We start from the raw sequence: 18,412 nt of genomic DNA on the forward strand, positions 1-18,412 counted from the left end.
GTGATGATTGAGATTGTCTTGCCTCTGATGATGAATGCTGCCATTTGGCCTCTGCCACTTCAGGATCCTATCACTTTTATTGAGACCAAGGAGCCCAGCTCTCTAATGGAATCTCCTACCACCGACTCCAGCCTGCTGAGGACAGCCACCACGGAGCTTCTCACCCAAGTTAACGCTTCCCTCATTGTTTATTCCTTTTCACCTCAGAGGAGGTAGCATCCTCTGGGCTGTTCTGAGGAGCAGAGCCTGAAATGGGGATTCCTGTGTAAGTGATTAATTCATCGGTGTTCAGCAGAAATCTGTAAGAATGTGAGGTGAGCAGAACAGGGAAGGGGCAAAGCATAGAAATAGTTTCAAGTAGTCCAGTCTCATCTTGATCTTGAGTATAAACTATCATGGAGTCTGTCCCATCCTTGAGGCAAGAAAGAAGTGCTTTTGTGACTTCCCCCTCAGTCAGGCATCTTGGAGTGAGATGGTTCCATTCACCCAAAGACAAGCTTCTGGAGAAGTTTGCAGGTTTGAGCCATTATCAGTGGCACCTGCACCAGCTGGTGGATGGACAAATGGCATCAAAACTACAAAAGGAGTCTCAGGGGATATGGACAACAGTGTCTGCTATACCCAAAGGGGCCTCAGCCCTAGCTGACTCTGAATCTGTTTATTTTGTGTCTGCATCATGAGAACTGACCATGATTGGAGAAGGAATCCACCGAATGGTATCACTTGAAAAATGACCAACGGCCTCAAATGCATCCTTACTACTGCTAGGCGACTATGGCGCATTTCCCTAGTCCATTCACCTCTTGCCCCCCTACAGGACCATTCTATGATTTCCTCTTTCCTTAAGGCCCCAACACCTTCTCCATCATCCTCACTATCAACTGATGACCTTAACTGGAACAATAGAAACGATCAGAAGAGAAATTCTTTAAAGCTCCAATTCTACATCTATTACCTATCAGCATCTTTAACCATGTACCTTCTTTTCCCTTCTGTTACTATAGGCGAACCATCACTGTTCCTACCAAGGCTAATGCCATGTGGTAAGAGGGTGGAGGGTTGGAGGATGAAGCCCCACCCAAATGGCATGGCTGGCCCAGCAGGGGCCACTCTTAACCAAGTCTAAGGGCTGTATTACCCGGAGCTGGGAGGGAGGAGGGAGCTTTCTGATCTGCTGGTACCTCCTACTGGCTGAACCAAGGAATCCCACGAGTTTAGTCAGCAGAAGGTAGCCTCCTGGGGTGCAGAGAAGGGAGGAGAACTGGCTGAGGTGGGGGCAAATAGACAATAGCCAGCACAAAAGCAATCTGTATACTGATGATTCCCATTTTTTTTTTTTTTAATGCCTACGACCCCTGGTCTTCCTAGGTGGTCTCCCATCCAAGTACTAACCAGGCCAGACCCTGCTTAGCTTCTGAGATCAGAAGAGATCGGTAGCTTCTGAGATCAGACAAGATCAGGCACATTCAGGGTAGCATGGTTGTAGCTGATTTCCACATTTTTATCTACCCAAGAACCTCTTAACTCTAGACTCATACCTACTCACCTATTGTATTAGTTAATCTATTGCTACATAACAAATTACCATGAATTTAGAGGCTTAAAACAACACACATTTATTGTCTCAGTTTCTGGGGTCAGGCGTCAGGGCTTAGCTTACTTGGATCCTCTGCACAGAGCCTCACAGGGGTGCCATCAAAGCACATGTAGTCTTTCATACGTGATCGTATTTGGCCCCAAGGGTTTCGCCTAATGCCCGTGGACCTGTGTTTATAAAATGGTGGAGGTTCGCCCTGCCAGCGATCTGAGGGAATGTCATTCCCTGCTTGGTGAAACAGAGACCACAAAGGGGAAGAGTTTTAGGTGCTGGTTCCTCTTAGCGACAGATATTCTTTGGCCTGGATTGAACCTGCACACATTAGTGCTGTTGTGAGGACTGCTGAGGCCGTGACTTTTGGGCAGTTTCAGTTTGTCTTCCTGGCTGGGGTGGGGGGCGGAGGATGATTGAAACAGACGACCATATCATTGCCATGGCATTTGTGTTGGTGAAAATTTACAGTGAGGACAAGATCCTGGACTGTTCTGTGCTCTGCTTACAGAGGTCCACAGGGCACTGCAAGGGAGAAAAGACCTCCCCTTGGTGTGACTGCTGCCGTCAACTGATTGTGGGACAAGTACGCTCATTCTTCACACATTTGCTGCGATGCCGAACCTCAGATTTTCCAGAAGAGGGAGCTGAGAGAATAAGTCTATGGGCAAATGAGAGGAGTGTATCGGTTATGAAAATGGTCCTGATTTTTCATTTCACTTGTTAGGGATGCAGGGGTTCTTATACACCTGGATGGACAGGTCCGACAGTTTGGCAGAAATATGGGCGTTTATTGTATTGTTTTTTGCTTCTGGCAACTAGAGAGAACAATGTCTAATCAACTTTTCAGATACTCTGACACTTAACATTGAGGCTTCTACTTACCTTTCTATCCTCGTTAACTACTTGTCTCTTATTTTCTGGCATCATTCTCCAAAACCTCACCCATGAAAGACGTGGTTAATGGATCCCAGAATCTTGTCACATTGAGTCTGGCTGGAGCTGGAGAATTGTTCTGAAGACAGCACTCCACAGACTTTTCCAATCAGTGGGTACCTGATACTTATTAATCAACTGATGACTAGACAGAAATGGCTGTCCATCCAGCAGAAAGCGCAATGTGGCATCAGTCTAAATTCCAAGCAGGCTCTGAGTAACGGAGGACAGGACAGCATAGGTCTGAATAAAAACATCACGTCTTTGATAGTAGTTTGTGTGGCTGGCTGGCTCGCAAATCCTTCAGTGTCCACGTTCTGAACTACGACCTTTCTCCTTTCACTGGCGATAGATTCCACTTTCTTAAAAAGGGTAATGGTTTGTGAGTAAACCGGGGACATGCAGAATGCCACACACCCTGTCTCTAGTGATTGGTCCAGGGGGTCATGTGACCCAAACAGGACTAGCGAGCATTATCCACTGACAGTTTTCCAACTGGAGCTGGTAAAGAAGTTTTCATCTCACAAGGAGCCTCTGGGGAAGAAGAGGGGAGAACTGTTTATCTTCAGAGATCAAGGTTCTGAGAGCTATTCCTAATCTGTTTCAGGGGACTTAAAAAAATGATACGGCCTTTAATACAATATCAAATGTCAACTGTAATTGGAAAATGCTTAAAAAAAATCTTTTAGTATTTAAAAATGAGTCGGTTGTTTTCTTGTTATGAAGTTGTAAGAGTTCTTTATATATTCTGGATATGAGTCATTTAATAAATCTATGTTTACAGCACACACTAACAAAAATGCTATAACCAACGCAGTTTGTGTTTCTGACAAAACTGTCTTCACGGGAGCTGTATGCACACCTAGGGAATAAAGGTGAAACAGTCCCCCAGGGGCAGAAATCTTGGTCTTAATTTTAAGCCTCGAGTCTGGCTTAACTAGGACCCCACCTTTGTTCTCCTCTCTTTCTGTCTCTTTTGTTGCACTTTTAATGTCTGAGTCGCAGTGGGTTTTGTTTTTGTTTTTGTTTTTTTGTGGTCACTTTTATCCCCTGAGCTCCTGCTTTCAATTTTTTTCTCTGTGGTTTTCACACATCAACTCACATGTGTAACAAGCTCATACGAAATCTATATTAGTTTAATGAACTTTAATTTTGGTATCTATGGGGATTTGTCTCATTGTTCATCAGGTAGCAGAAACACATTTAATTCTCTAACAACTTTCTGAGCTATTAGAAACATATGAGTTGTATATCTGTGCTGTTATCTTCTGTTATTCAATAAAGTTGGATTTAGTCAATTTAAAGGACAATTTTTATCTTTAGAGTTTGTTCTTTTCATATTTTTCTAATAAACTTTATTCAACTAAAATTTACATATCATAAAATGCACCCATTTTATGTGTATGATGTATGCTCAAAATGGGTTTTGACAAATCTAGACATCTGTGTACTCACCACTGCTAGTTGTGATACAGAACTTTTCTATTACCCGCCCCCCAGATTTCTCATGCTTTCTTGCAAGCAATCTCCCAACCTCACCCATTGCCCAGACAACCACTGATCTGTATTCTGTCATCGAAGAGTAGTTTTTTCTTATTTAAAGTGGACTATTGCACTATGTAATCTTTTGTGTCCTGTTTTTTTTGTTGTTGTTGTATGTATTTATATTTCATTCTTTTTATTGCTGAATTGTACTCCATCGTGTGGATAAAAAAATTTTGTTTATCCACTCACCTGTCTTTGAATATTTGGATTGTTTCACATATTCGGAAATTGTGCATAAAGTTACTTTGAACATTCGCAAATTAGTCTGTATGTGTATATATATTTTTAATTTCTCTTCTGTTGTTAGGATCAACCAATGAACGGCTGGGTGATAAAGAATTTGGCTGACATTTGTCTTTTATTCCTGAGAGAAACTTCCAGACCTCTGGAATTTTCAGTATGATAGGAGTTTATTTGTTATTGGGCCTTCTGGGCCATACCTAATAGTTTACAACTTTTGGTGGGCCCTAGATAATTTATGCTAACTAGATGACTCAGGATGGAGGCTGGCCATGCTGAAAAGACCAACCATGTGATAAGAGGGTTGGGACTTTGAGTCCTGGGGAGGGGAGGGATCTGAAGATTGGGTTCAACTACATGGCAGTAAATCAATCAATTATGCCTACATAATGTAACTTCAGTAAAAACACTGGATTCTGAAGCTGAAGTTGCTTCCCTAGTTGGCAATACTCTGCATATTGCCATACACTGGTGTGCCAGAAGGGTGATACATTCCTGAGGATGATGGAAGATTCATGTTTAGGACTGTCCCAGACCTCATCCTAGGTGCCTTTCCTTCTGACTGTTTCTGATTTATATTCTTTTGCTATAATGATACTGCAATCATAAATATAGTGCTTTCCTTAGTTTTGTGAGTCATTCTAGGGAATCATTTAACCTGAGGGGATAGTGCAAACCACCGAATTTATGGCCAGCAGGTCAGAAGAAAGATTGGCCAGGGGTTTCCCAAACTGGCGGCTGGTGTCTAAAGTGAAGGCAGTCTTGTGAGGACTGTGCCCTTTACCTGCGAACCTTTAGCTTGACTCCAGATAGCTGGTGTCGGAAGTCATTGCAGAGGTTCATGGTTGTGTATTCTGTTAGCATGTTGTTGAGAACATTGAGTTATGAGAGTGTCCTGGGACAGAGTACACTCTGATTTTGGTACAAAGTACAATTGCAGTTCTCTTGGGAAGTTGGCCTATTTATATATCATGAATGTATGACTGACAGGACTTGGTCTTCATGTTGGCTGCTAGAAAACTCGGGGCCCTAAGGGGTGTGCATGTTTGGCACTTCAGTCTCATTTCTGGCATCACTTTGTCCCCAGCGATGAGTGTCTTTCTTTTATTGTTGCCCCATGTTTAATTTATACTGTCATGGATAACCCAGGTATCATCTGAGACCTTGCATTCTTATCTCACCTCTGTCTCCAGAATCTGGTTTATAACTAATCTCTTTTTTTCTCTAGTATATCTTCCCAGAAGGAAGATCATCTGACTTGATATATATCCACACGCACACGCACACACAGGAAACTCTCCCCTCCCCCTACATATCTATCCACGTTATTTGTAAGTGTGGTGTAGACTTCATTGGACGTCTACATGGGAAGAAGTTATATATTACATTGCATAAACAAATAATCCACATAAATAAGATTATTATACATTTCTGTTTTAAAGTATCCTTTTTAGCCCTTCCCTCACTAGAGGTTTCACTGGCCCTTTGCCCTACTCCTACCCAGCCAGCCATTGGTCTTCTTGCTAGTTCCTCCCTTTCTCTTCTCTTTTCTTTACTTTTTTCTCATGAACTAAAATAAACTAGTTACATTTTCTCAGTTGCCTGATCTATAGGAGGCACTCGACTTGTTTCTGGATCCCTCTCAGAGGGAATTGATCCTCTGTGGCAGGAGAGAAAGTCAAGCGCCTTTTATCCAGCCTTCTTGCTCTCAGTTGCATTTCTACATTCCAGCAATGAATAATCGGAAAATGAAGTAAAAAAATATTGTGTACAATAGCATCATAAAACACAAAATACTAATTTGGCAAAAGATGTGCAAGACTTGTAGAGTACAAACTAAAAACAGTTGCTGCAAAAAAATTAAAGAATACTTAAATAAATAGAAAAGTGTGCCATGTTTATGAATTCAAAGGCTCTCTATTCTAAGATATCAGTTATTCCCAAAATTAATTAATTGATTCAACACAATCACAGTCAAAATTTTATAAGGATTTTTTTTAGCAATTGCAAAGTTTATACTAAAATTTATATGCAACTACAAAAGACTAAGGTAGCTAAAATAATCCTGAAAATATAAAAGTTAGAAGACATACACTACCTGATTTTAAGTCTTACCACAAAGCTATAGTTACCAGAACAATAATGGGTGATGATTTAAGAATATACCAGAGATCAGCAAACTTACTTTGTTAAGGGCTAGATAGTAAATATTTTAGTCTTTCGTAAATAGTATAGTCTCTGTTACAGCTGCTTGACTCTGCTGTTGTAGTATAAAAGTAGCCACAGACAATATGAAAATAAATAGGCATGACTATGTTCCAATAAAACTTTATTTATAAAAAACATGAAGTGAATTGGATTTGGCCCACAGACTGACTCCTGGAATAGAATAAAAGAACAGACCAGAATGTGCAGAAATACTACCATATTCATAAGGATAGTTTTTGACACAAGGGCTGGATGATTCAATGGTGGGAGTGGGGGAGACACAAACTTTCCTTTCAACTCACTGCTCCCTATCCCTACTCACTGCGCCGTCATCCTTGTAGTCTCGCATGGTTTCCAGCTATATCAGCATTCAGCCAAGAGGGAGAGAAGGAAAGGAAGGGGAAGCCATGCTGCTTCTGTCTTATCTCCTACATCTTCCTTTCATATACTTCATGCTACAGTCAAATGAAGTTACTTGTTATTTTTTTTTAAATGTCATTTCAAATATTCAGAAAATTTCTTTAATAGATTTAGTCAGTAAATATTTAATAAGGACCTTGTTATGGGCTAAATTGTGTCCCACCAAAGTCCATATGTTGAAGTCCTAACTCCCAGGACCTCAGAATATGACTATTTGGAGACAGAGTCTTTTAAGAGGTAATTAAGTTAAAATGAGTTATTTAAGGCGAGCACTAATCAAACATGACTGGTATCCCTATAAGAAGGGGAGATTAGGACACAGACATACAGAGAGAAGACCACACGAAGAAACAGGGAGAAGACACGGTCCTTACACTTAAGAGAAAGGCCTTGGATGATACCAGACCTCCCACCACCTTGATCCCAGAATTGCAGTCTCCGAAATTGAGAGAAAATAAATTTCTGTTGCGTAAGCTACCCAGTCCATGGTGTTCTGTTGTGGCAGCCCTGGAAGACTAATGCAGGCCTACTGTGTCCTGGGCACTGTTTCAGGCCATGGAGTTTTAGTATGAACAGCAACCATAAGCTAGACCATGGCTTTCTGGGGATTATCCTCAAAGGTCTGAATGAGCTTTCTCAGAAAGTACATACAGACTGGAAAGAAAAGAGCTCTGAAAGGTCCTTCATCCATTCAAAATCTAGAGGAGGAGTTGGAGCCAGCAAACTGTATGTGGGGAAACTAATCAATGGAACAAAAGTCTCAGAATTAGACACAAATGCATATGGGAATTTAGTATATGACAAAAATTGTATGTTAAAGTAGTGGGTAAAACATGAAATATTCAGGGAATGAAATTGGAAAACTGGTAGCTATTGAAAACAAAATAAAATTTAAAACATGCTTTCCATATGAAGATAAGTCCAAATATACTAAATACTTAAAAATAAATAATAAAAATATACTAATACCTGGAGAAACCATAAGGAAATGGGAAAGACTTTCAAAGTATAGCATGAAATTGAGAAGGCATTAAAAATTAATAATAAAATAAAAATAAAAAGTAAAGTAAAGATTAATAAAGAGGAAAACATAAAGAATTTTTGTTTGGCATGGCATGAACCATCACAATCAAAAAATAAATGACGAGTTGGGATTATGTTGGTAACTCATCAAAGACAAAGTACTAATTCTCCTATTTGTTTTTTTAATGTTTATTTTATAATCTATTTTGTAAATTAAGTTTATCGGGATAATATTGGTTAATACAATTATATAATTTTCAGGTGTACATTATAATTTGACATCTCTATATTCTATTGTGTGATTACCACTCAAAGTCCAGTTTCCTTCAGCTACCGTATATTTGATCCCCTTTACCCACTTCACCCTCCCCTTATCCTCCTATATTTGACCTCCTTTGCCCCCTCTACCTCTCCCTTCCTCCCCCACCCCCTATACTCTGGTAACCACTAGTCTATTGTCCATGTCCCTAAGTCTCTGTTTATCCTGTTCATTTGTTGCTTTTAGGTTTATATCCCACATATAAGTGGTATCATGTGATTTTCTACTTTTTCAGTCTAGCTTCTTTCGCTTAGCATGATTATCTTGAGGTCTATCCATGTTGTCACAAATGGCAGTATTTCATCTCTTCTTATGGCTGAGTGATATTTTATTGTATATATGTGCCACAGCTTTTTAAGCCAATTATCTATCATAGGATACTTCGGTTACTTCCATGTCCTGGCCACTATGAATAATGCTGCAATGAACATCGGTGTGCAAAACTAATTCTTCTATTTGTAAAAGTTCCTGTAAAATGATAATTCAAAATCCAACTAGTCACTAAGAAAATGATTATAGGTCATGAATCCATAATTTCTAGGAAATAAAAATGGCTCTTAAACCTATTTAGAAACCAAAATTACAATAAGAGACATGCAAATTAAAATCTCACAGAGTTATATTTTTCTCATTGAAATACAAAAGACCCAAAAGTTTATGGTCACTGTGTGGGAGATGGTGTGGGACAAGGCACTCTCACACATTTCTGGTGGGAGTGACCTTTGATAGAGCCCCCAGAGAGGGCAATTTGCAAGACGTATAAGCACATGCAAAGTGTCATAATTTTTCTCCCTGTAATTCTAGGAAGTTATCCTAAAGATGTATCTATACATGTGTAAGAGATATATGTAGAAAGTTAATAATCATACAATAATTTGCAATAAAAAAGATAGGAAACAGCCAAAATGGCCATCGATATTGTATAAACTATGGCCCATCCGTCTAATGGAATACTGTGTAGCTAAACAAAAAGAGTGCTAAACCTGGTATAGAAAGATCTCCAAGATATATTTAAAAAATAATAAAAAAAAGACAGTGCAGAATAATGTATATTTGTATGGGAAGGAATAAATATATATTCAAATACATTATATGTATAATATATAATTAATATAATACGTGTATTATATATTCCTTCTTAAACTATCTGTATATGCATATTTTAGTATTAAATATCTCTAGAAAGATTTTGAGAAACAAATAATTATAATAACAGTATTTGTCTTTGAGGAGAAAACATAGATGCCTAAGGTCCTGGATGGGAATGAGAGTTCTCAATGTGTGCATTAAAAACGTTTTTTTAAACCTGCGAATGTATTGCTATTCCAAAAAATAAAATCTTAAAACATAGAAGATAAATTTAATGATATAGCTAGTATAAGGAGATACAGATATAAAAAGATGAGAGAAAGAAGGAGGGAGGAGGAAGCAGGAGGAAGATGGGGAAGAGATAGTGGTGGGCAGGTAGCCGCAGGGTGGGGGTGGGGGGTCTAACTAGCAAACAACAGAAGGGGAATTCCAGGGCCATTCTTACAGGTTGACTGGGGGTGGTGGTGGCTACCGTTTCTATAGCGTCCCCATAGTGACGTGTTACTCTGCCAAAGGAGCTTTCTGGTGGGCTTTCTTACAGTCGCAGTGACAACTACGGCTACAGCAACAGCCTTCCCTGCGGTGTGGTAAGTTCTCCCCTTTCCCTTTTGACCTGGCAATGGACACAGCTCCCTATTACGACTTTTCTTTGGGGGCCTGTGCTCTGCATCTTCTATTGATTTTTCCTTAGTCTTGACTGTACCTTTTTACATAGTTCTTCAATAAACTCTCCTCAATTACTCCATTAGATTGTGCCCTGTTTTTTCTCTGGGACAAGCCAGATACAAGAATACAGAAACAAAGAAACTTGTTGAACAGCTGGCTAATCAGTGAAATCTAAATTTATTAACAACAGCTTAGCTTGGGAAGCAGCAACTGTGAAGCAGGAAGGACCCGGTTGGCCCCGGGGGGCCTTTCCCACACTTTAAGTTACCAGCATCCAGAGCTTCCGTGAGGGAGCTTCATGTCTCCTGATTGTTGCTGATGGGTGCCCATGGCTCCCTGCGTGCCCCCACCCAAAGTGACATGGTGAGCATGTGGACTAAGAGTGAGAAAATGCTGCCTTGGGAGAGCCAGCTCTTACCTTAGCACCATCTTCTCGTTGGAGGTGAGGAGTAGAAAAGGAAGAGCTTTTCCAGGAGTGTCTAGTAGCAGAGAACGCTTTTCCACCATCTGGAAGGGAGGTGCTGACAGGAGCAGGAGCGAAAACTGGTGACGAAGCCGGACTTATCAAAATGCTGAACAGCCCCTGTGATTTCCTGACAAGGGTACATGAGATTCTGTGTGAGACAAGCACCTCACAAGACGTTTCTCATTTGCCCTGACTCCAATCCCTTATCTTGGCCTCTTCTCATCCTTCCTCGTCCAGCCCCCCTCCCTGTGAGGAATGGCTGCCCTAGAGGCTTTTGCTGGCACCGTGAGCCTGTGCAGGAAGCCCACACAATGTGGCCTTCTGTAGCAAAAGAATAGTTAGTGTAGCATTAAGGGCTTTGCACGGCTCCCCTGATCTTCTCACATTTACTCACAGGGTTCATTAGTCTTATTTTGGAAGACACCACAGTGTAATAAATGCATGTAAAGTCTCTCATAATCTTATTCCCCAATAGCAACCATGGGTTACAGATTTCATTCTTAACTCTTTTATGATTTATAGTATAGCTTTGCATAATAAAACTATATTACTAGTTTCAATTTGTTAATATCAACAATGAGTATATTGAGTTCCTTTAAAAGAGATGAGGAATTCAGCACACTACATTCACTATCTGTCACCTTTCTCCTTCTGTTTGTGATATTTGTTAGCTAGACTATTTTTATATGATCTAGGGGCAACCAGTATTTTTAGCTTTAGCTACTATGACTTCCTTTATGTGCCTATGCTGCAGCCAAATTTAATTACTTGTCTTTTTCATTAAAGAATTAACTAGGAAGCATTTAAAACACACAGAAAGACTTATTCTGCATTTACTCAATACTACTGTGAGCCTATGGTGTGCCAGGCACTGTCCCAGGCGGGTAAGATACAGTGACAAATGACACACAGGACTATGCTCGTGTATTCCAGAGGAGCTGGGTGAGCTCACTCTGGGAGTGAGTGTTGATGAAGAAGAGTTTGGAGATTCAGCATTAGGTTCTGCAACATCAAGACCTTTAGAGGACCCAGTCAACAAAGTAGTAAGAAGTAGCTGTAGAAGGGTGGAGTAGGCTGGGGCTGGGTAAAAGAGGAGAGTATAGTATCCTGAGACTGAATAGGAAACTGATTCTATAATATGGGAGTGAGCAATAGTCCTATATCTTTTTCTGTCCTATTGTTACAAAAAATATATATATACATAAATATATATGAATATATATATGAATAAATACATATATGAATAAGTGTTTATGGATTTAGACAGGAATCCTTTCCAATACAATGAAAATTGTAAAGAAAAAGCATTCAATACAGAAGATTCAGAGGAGGATAACATGAGAAATTTATCGATAATGTCAAAAAAGATGGAGAAGTATAACGTTCAGACTAATGTTTTCTCTGAGAACAACTAGAAAAACCATATTAAGAACGACCTATTTTAATACACTGGGGAATGGCTGAGGCATTTCTGGGGCATAAACCGGAAAGAAGAGCAGATAATTGACAAGTCTGGCAGGGCAGCGAGAAGTCTAAGTCGCTTCTGACGGACCCGGGCAGAGGCGTTTCATCGCTGTTCCAGTCCTCTTCTCGACATCACCAGGGTTTCCTGAGGAAGAGTGTCCTGAGGAAGAGTTTCCTGGGTAAGACTTCCTTCACGTTCATCCAGCTCAGGAAAGTCCTGCAGAGCCCTCTGGAGAACCAGCTTCAGGGTCTGCCGCTGCTTTGGCCATCGCTGCCTGAAGGAGCCGACGAAGAAGTAAATGATGGGGTTGGCGCAGATGCTGACACAGGACAGGATGAGCGCAAGCCAGTGAAGATGGATGGAGAACACATCTAAACGAATGTGAATCCAGGTTAAGTGGAATCAGCGGCTGCCGAAGGGCAGGCTACAGAGGAAGAAGACCAGCACCATGAGCATGATGGTCACATACAGCCTGATCCGGTGCACCTGCTGGAAGATACACAACAATCTGGTCAGCATGGCCAGACTGGACTGTCAGGAGCCATTAAGAGACACTGAAGAAGTCACATAGCTGATAGCCATGAGGAAGCTACTGAAACAGCTTAACAATGGTTCAAGGAAGCAAGATGTTAACTTAAACATTACTGACCCTGGTGGGGAGACTTGCATCATAAAGAAACCCTTTTAAGATAGTGGAATGTTTTACAGCCCAGAAAAGGATGTTCTACCCTGAGGGAAGGATATATAGGAACTTATGTAAATGTCAGCATTCCTATGGTAATGCGCTTTGTGCTTTGCCATTGTGCTCTGTGCTTTGCTATCCTGCTCTGCTATTGTATCCAAAAACTTATATAAAGGCTGTACTAAATAAACTCGGGGCTGCAATAGTGACTGTATGCCCTCCCGAAGCGCTTTCCTGTCTTCTTCTTTTTTCTGAGGCTTCATCCCCCTCTTTCAGGTACTGTTCGATCTCTGCCGGCGGGCTCCGGCACTGGACCCAGAGAGAAGTACAAGTAAGAAATTCAGACACGCGGCATTGATGAAATCAAACACTGCACACCAACCTTCGTGCAAATCCTTAATCAGGAAGCCACAGTAATTCCCTTCCAGGACGCTCAGCAGCAGGGAAAGGGCCCAGAGCAGGGTGCACGTGACAGCTGACATGTGTCTGGACTGGCAGCAGCTGCACCAGATGGGCCACGGGACGGACAGGCAGCACTGCCTGCTCCTGATGCTGAGAAGGCTCAGGCCTGTGATAAGGACAAATGTGACACAGTGATGAAAAACCTAGAGATGTAAATGAATTGTAATGGAAGTAGTTGATGAGTGCATTCATGCTCTCTATGATCTGGCAGCAGAGGAGGAGGAAGTCGGCTCCTGCCAGGTTGAGGATGTAGATGGAGAAGGCTTTTCTCTGCATGCAAAAGCCAGGAGCCAGAGCACGATGGCATTTCCTGCCAGCCCAACCATGGCAATAGTAAAAACCTGGATTCCTGGATCAGGGTCACTGTATCATGTTTAGGAAAGGTCCCGTCGCTTCCATTTACCGGCATGAGTTCTGTTCCCCAGGGTGACAGTTGTACCTGTGCTCACAATCCCTCCATTGGTGTCCCTGGAACACAAACAAGTTTTAAGCACCTGCTGTAAGATCACTGTCTGTCAAGGTTTCCCTACGATGTGGTAATTACTGTCCTAAATTACAGAGGAGGGAAACGGAGGCTTATAGAGATTAAGATACTTCCAAAAGACCACACAGAGCCTTGTGTCCTGGAACCTGGATTCCAACCCAGTTCTCTCTGTCTCTAAAGCCTGAGCTCTCTCTACTAAAACATGGACCTTCTAGTGACGTGGGACTATTCCGTCCGTGGTCTGAATACCTCCGCTCACCATCCTAAGCCATGTCATATCTGCGGGAGGCCAGAAATCAGAGAAGTCTGACTAGGCTGTGTTGATGACAAGGCACTGAGTGGGCATTCCTTCTGCTCTGGGACAATGGCTTCTGCTCAGGGGCAGGAAGTCAGAAGCCCCAGGGCAATCTCAGTGACTGAGAGTGGTCAAGCCGCTAGGAAGAAAGGTGATCATACTTTAGGGTCATGAAGGGACTGTGACATCTAGCTCTGACTATGAGGATGTCCAAGCCTCTTGGGCTGGCAGTGGTTCTGTGTGTCAGTTTTATGAGGATGGAAAGTGCTTTACTCTTGTTTATTACTATGTCCCCAAGCCTAACTCTGTGTCACAATGGAGTCGTCAAGAATTTTTTAATCCACAAATAAATGAATAAATAAATAAGAATCCTAAGGGTAGTGAAAAATTTGAATTCAGTGTAATATAAAATTTTTAACATAATCAGTCCCCAGAAAACACACATGTAAAGAAAAGTGGAAAATGTTATTGCTCATTATTCCATCTGTGAAAAGCTCTGGTGTGTTTGAAAGAATTCTTTGCCTGCATAGAAAACGAATGATGATCTTTATAATGCCTCCACCAAAGAAGGATCAGTATATCGCTTTAGTGAGCAACTAGGAGATTTAAGTACACAATTTAGGGAGAAAATTCAGGACTAAATTTAATTTCTCTGCATTTCAGAGGAGAAAAAGGCAAGTTTGGGAAGGAGAGAGAGATGTGGCAATGGATCTGAAGAGAAGTAGTTGGCACGGAAATTCAGAGCAGGCATTGGTAAGTGATTTTTCTATGAGATATAGAAAAGAAAACCCACCTATTCTCCCAAATGTGATTTTGAGTAGGAATTTCTTTGCAGATTAAAACATCTGTGTAAGAGAATTGATGGGGACAGGCGGGGGTTTAAGAAGTGTTTAGTTACAGTTTCTGAAGAGTTTTGGGTGAAAAGAGAGATGCTTTTGAAGAATTTAGGTCAAAAACAAGGGCCAACTCACATATAGGTGAAGAGAGGCAGCTGATCAAGTGCTTACTTGGTATTACCTCTTGGAACCCTGTAAATAGCCCTACGAGGCCAGTACTGTTCTTACTCCCATCTTGCATATGAGAAAACAGAAGCACAAGGGGGTCGAATGATATGCTCCATGTGTCACGCCCACGAGTGGAAGAGTCTGGGTTTGAACCCATGGGTCCGTATCTAAGTCTTCGCCCTTCACCAGCCCTGCAGCCCCACTACGAGGGTGGTTGGTTCAGTACACATGGGGAGTTTTGAGGGGAAGAAGCCACTCCAAGGATCAATCTAAAATGATTCACTTGTGTGTTTTATTAAATTAGAATAGGTAAATTTTGTAAGTAACAAGGAAGTGAAGCCCATCCAGTATACGAAAGAAGCGGTAGGTGGAAAATAGCTGGGAATAGATCGCAGAGACCAGGAGCCCCTTCTGGCCTCTGAAAAGGCTTAATTGATTCAGACTGGCCAAGACACACGCAGGGCAGGAGCGCCAGGATGGAGGAAGGCAGGGCCATCTGACTGCAGAGGTAGTATCGCGGACTAAGTTATCCATCACTCTTAGCAACTACAGCACTGGTTGGACTAATGAGGAGATGAAGGAAAACCGCATCATTTTTGTGCTGATAGCACCATGGGCTTTTTATTCATGGAACTGAACACAGATTATAACTCTAATTTTTAAGTGTTTATTTATTTGTTTTCTCGTATCTCCATTTTTAAACTCAATGCTCAATGATGCCTAGACATGTCTGGTTTTTTTATTTTTTAAAAATTAATATTGTTGACTATTGTTTCCTCAGGATCTGATATATGTTACCTAAAGACCATCTTGTATAATATCCTCATTTGACCCAGGAATAAATTGAGGAGAAAAGAGCCGGGATTTTCCTGAGATCACATTGTGAACAGCAGGTTCAATACCAGCCCCGCTCTCCCGAATCCCTGCCTGAGGCTCCCCATGATTGTTGACACATCATGGGAGGAACATCTAAGATAAATCTTCACTTGAACTCAGAATTTGAGACAGATTCAGGGGTGAAGCCTGGCTCCTGAGGGAGGCTTTTCAAGGTCCTAGACAGACGCTGTGATTTCTCGTATAGGGACCTGTTGACAAATGAGAGTGTGGAGTTCTCTGAGTCAGAACCCCTTATGGGATGTTTCTCAACACGTGGTCTGACTCTACTATCATCTCTCAACCTCTGGCCCTCTCCACACCATCTGGTACCCATCCCTGCAAGTGAGTGTTGTTGTGGAGCCCTTTGCTGCCAACTGTGCCCCTGGGCAGCAATGCCCAGCAAAGTGAGCCGGCGCTGGGAGGCTTTATAACTAAGAATGAAGCACAGCCTCCTTATTTGTCATGCAAGGTGCTCTGGGCCTGTCTCACCCTTTTACTTTATTATTGTAGTAATACATGCAGGTTTACATTTTCTTTCCAGGTGACATAGGCATGTATCAAATAAATGGTAAATGTCTACCTGAGTCCTGTTTTCTAGCAGAAATAACTTGTTTTAGTTTTTTCTAGATGTTCTTTTCTTCATTATAGTTATAGATGGAATAGGAAACACAAATTTCTACCTTTTAATTTATCGTGATCGGTTGACTTCCCACTTAAGATGTAAAAATTTTAGGATAAGGCCAAGAATTTGGAGTGATCAGTCTGCTCATTAAAATAACTGTGATCAACATGTTAAGGATTCTAATGGAAAAGTGGAGAATATGCAAGAGCCGATAGACAATAGGAGCAGACAAATGGGAACTCTAAGGAAGAGAAATGCTAAAAATAAAAAGATCATAGCAGAAATGAAGAATGCCTCTGATGGGCTCATCTGTAGACTAGATACAGCCTTTGAAAGAATTTCAATCCTAATGATATGTTAATAGCATCCTCCAAAACTAAAATGCAAAGAGACAGAAAGACTGAAAAACATAGAATAGGATGTTCAAGGGCTGTGGATTATTACAGATTTTGCAACATACATGTAATGGGAATACCAGAGGAGGAGAAAAGAGAAAAAGGAAGAGAAGACATCTACAGTAATAGTGGCCAAAGATTTCTGAATTGACAAGCACCAATATGCAGATTCAGGTTACTCAAAGAACACAAAGCAGTTTAACAACAACAGAAAAAGAGAAGGAAGGAAGGAAGGAAGGAAGGAAGGAAGGAAGGAAGGAAGGAAGGAAGGAAGGAAGGAAGGAAAAGTAAGAAAGATGTGCATTGAAATATTTAATTTATTCTTGGAGCAGAAAAACTATTCTATATGATACTGTAAAGGTAGATGTAGGATATTTAGCATTCGTCAAATGCATTAGACACAAAAAGTGAACTCTAATGTAAACTATGGACTTCGATTTAAATTCATGTATCCAAGTGGGTGCATCAATGTTAATAAATTCTCTACATTAATGAAAGATGTTGATAACAGAAAAACTGTTTGGGGAAAAGGATAAGGGAAGAGGGAGTGTATAGGAAGCCTTGATACTGTCTGTGCAATTCTTCTTTAACTCTTAAAATGCCCTAAAATGTAAAATCCGTTAAAATGAATGGGCAAACCACTGACTGGATGAATATTTACAATACACAAAATTTAAAACGGACTCATTGGACATATGTAAAAATTCCTACAATAAATGATGAGAAAAGGAAATGCTTAATAAAAATGGTCAAAAATTAAACAGAGTTCGAAAAAATACAAGTAGCCAATAAACATAGGAAAGAATGCTCCATGTCATAAATCATTTGAAAGATGCAAATTAAAACACAAGGAGGTACCTTTTTAAGCTCATTAGAATGAATGAAATTCAAAAGACAGTTGATAATATGTTTCGAGAGACTATGTGGAGCAACTGGAACTTGCACGTGTTGCTGGCGGGAATGTGACATAGCACAGCCGCTCTAGAAGAGAGTCTGGCAGTGTCTCGTAGAGTTCAGCATTCGTCTTGCGACGACCCAGCAATTCCACTCTGGGTTATTTATGGAGAGAAATGAAAACGTATGTCCAGAAAAACACTCAAATTAGAATGTTCATAACAGCTTTATTCACAATCGCCCCACATGGAAATGTTACATATACGTATAAATAAGCAGTGGTGCATCCACACAATGAAACAGTTCTCAGCTTTATACAAGGACTAACTACTGATATATGCAGTGCCGGGATATGGGTAAGCCCCAGATATATTGTGCTGAGTGAAATAAGGTAGGGACAAAAAAGTACATGTTATGATCCAAAATATATGAAGTCAAAAGTGAGGCAAAGGGAATTGGTGACAGAATTAGGAGCAGAAGTTGCCTCTGGGGCAGAAGGAATAACTGGGAGGGATATGAGGGACCTTTCAGAGGTGATGAATGATCTTATGTCGAAATAGGAAATTGAGTCCCATTGGTGCATTTAGTGCCAGAATTTATTGAATTAGTGATCTGTGCACTAACTTTTTCTAATGATACATTGTTTAAAAAGATTTGAAGATATCCCATTTAAATTTAATATGCTGATTTATAGACTACGTAAGTTAAAAATAGTTTTCTGTAATTAGGTTAA

At 40.8% G+C, this 18,412-nt stretch overlaps 1 pseudogene; it reads right to left on the reverse strand.

The window, feature by feature from the left end:
• Nucleotides 1-1,343: 1,343 nt before the first annotated feature.
• Nucleotides 1,344-1,488, reverse strand: LOC118603067 (annotated as a pseudogene).
• Nucleotides 1,489-18,412: the final 16,924 nt, after the last annotated feature.

The sequence above is a fragment of the Rousettus aegyptiacus genome, unplaced genomic scaffold, assembly GCF_014176215.1.
Source record: "Rousettus aegyptiacus isolate mRouAeg1 unplaced genomic scaffold, mRouAeg1.p scaffold_m13_p_5, whole genome shotgun sequence".
Taxonomy (NCBI): domain Eukaryota; kingdom Metazoa; phylum Chordata; class Mammalia; order Chiroptera; family Pteropodidae; genus Rousettus; species Rousettus aegyptiacus.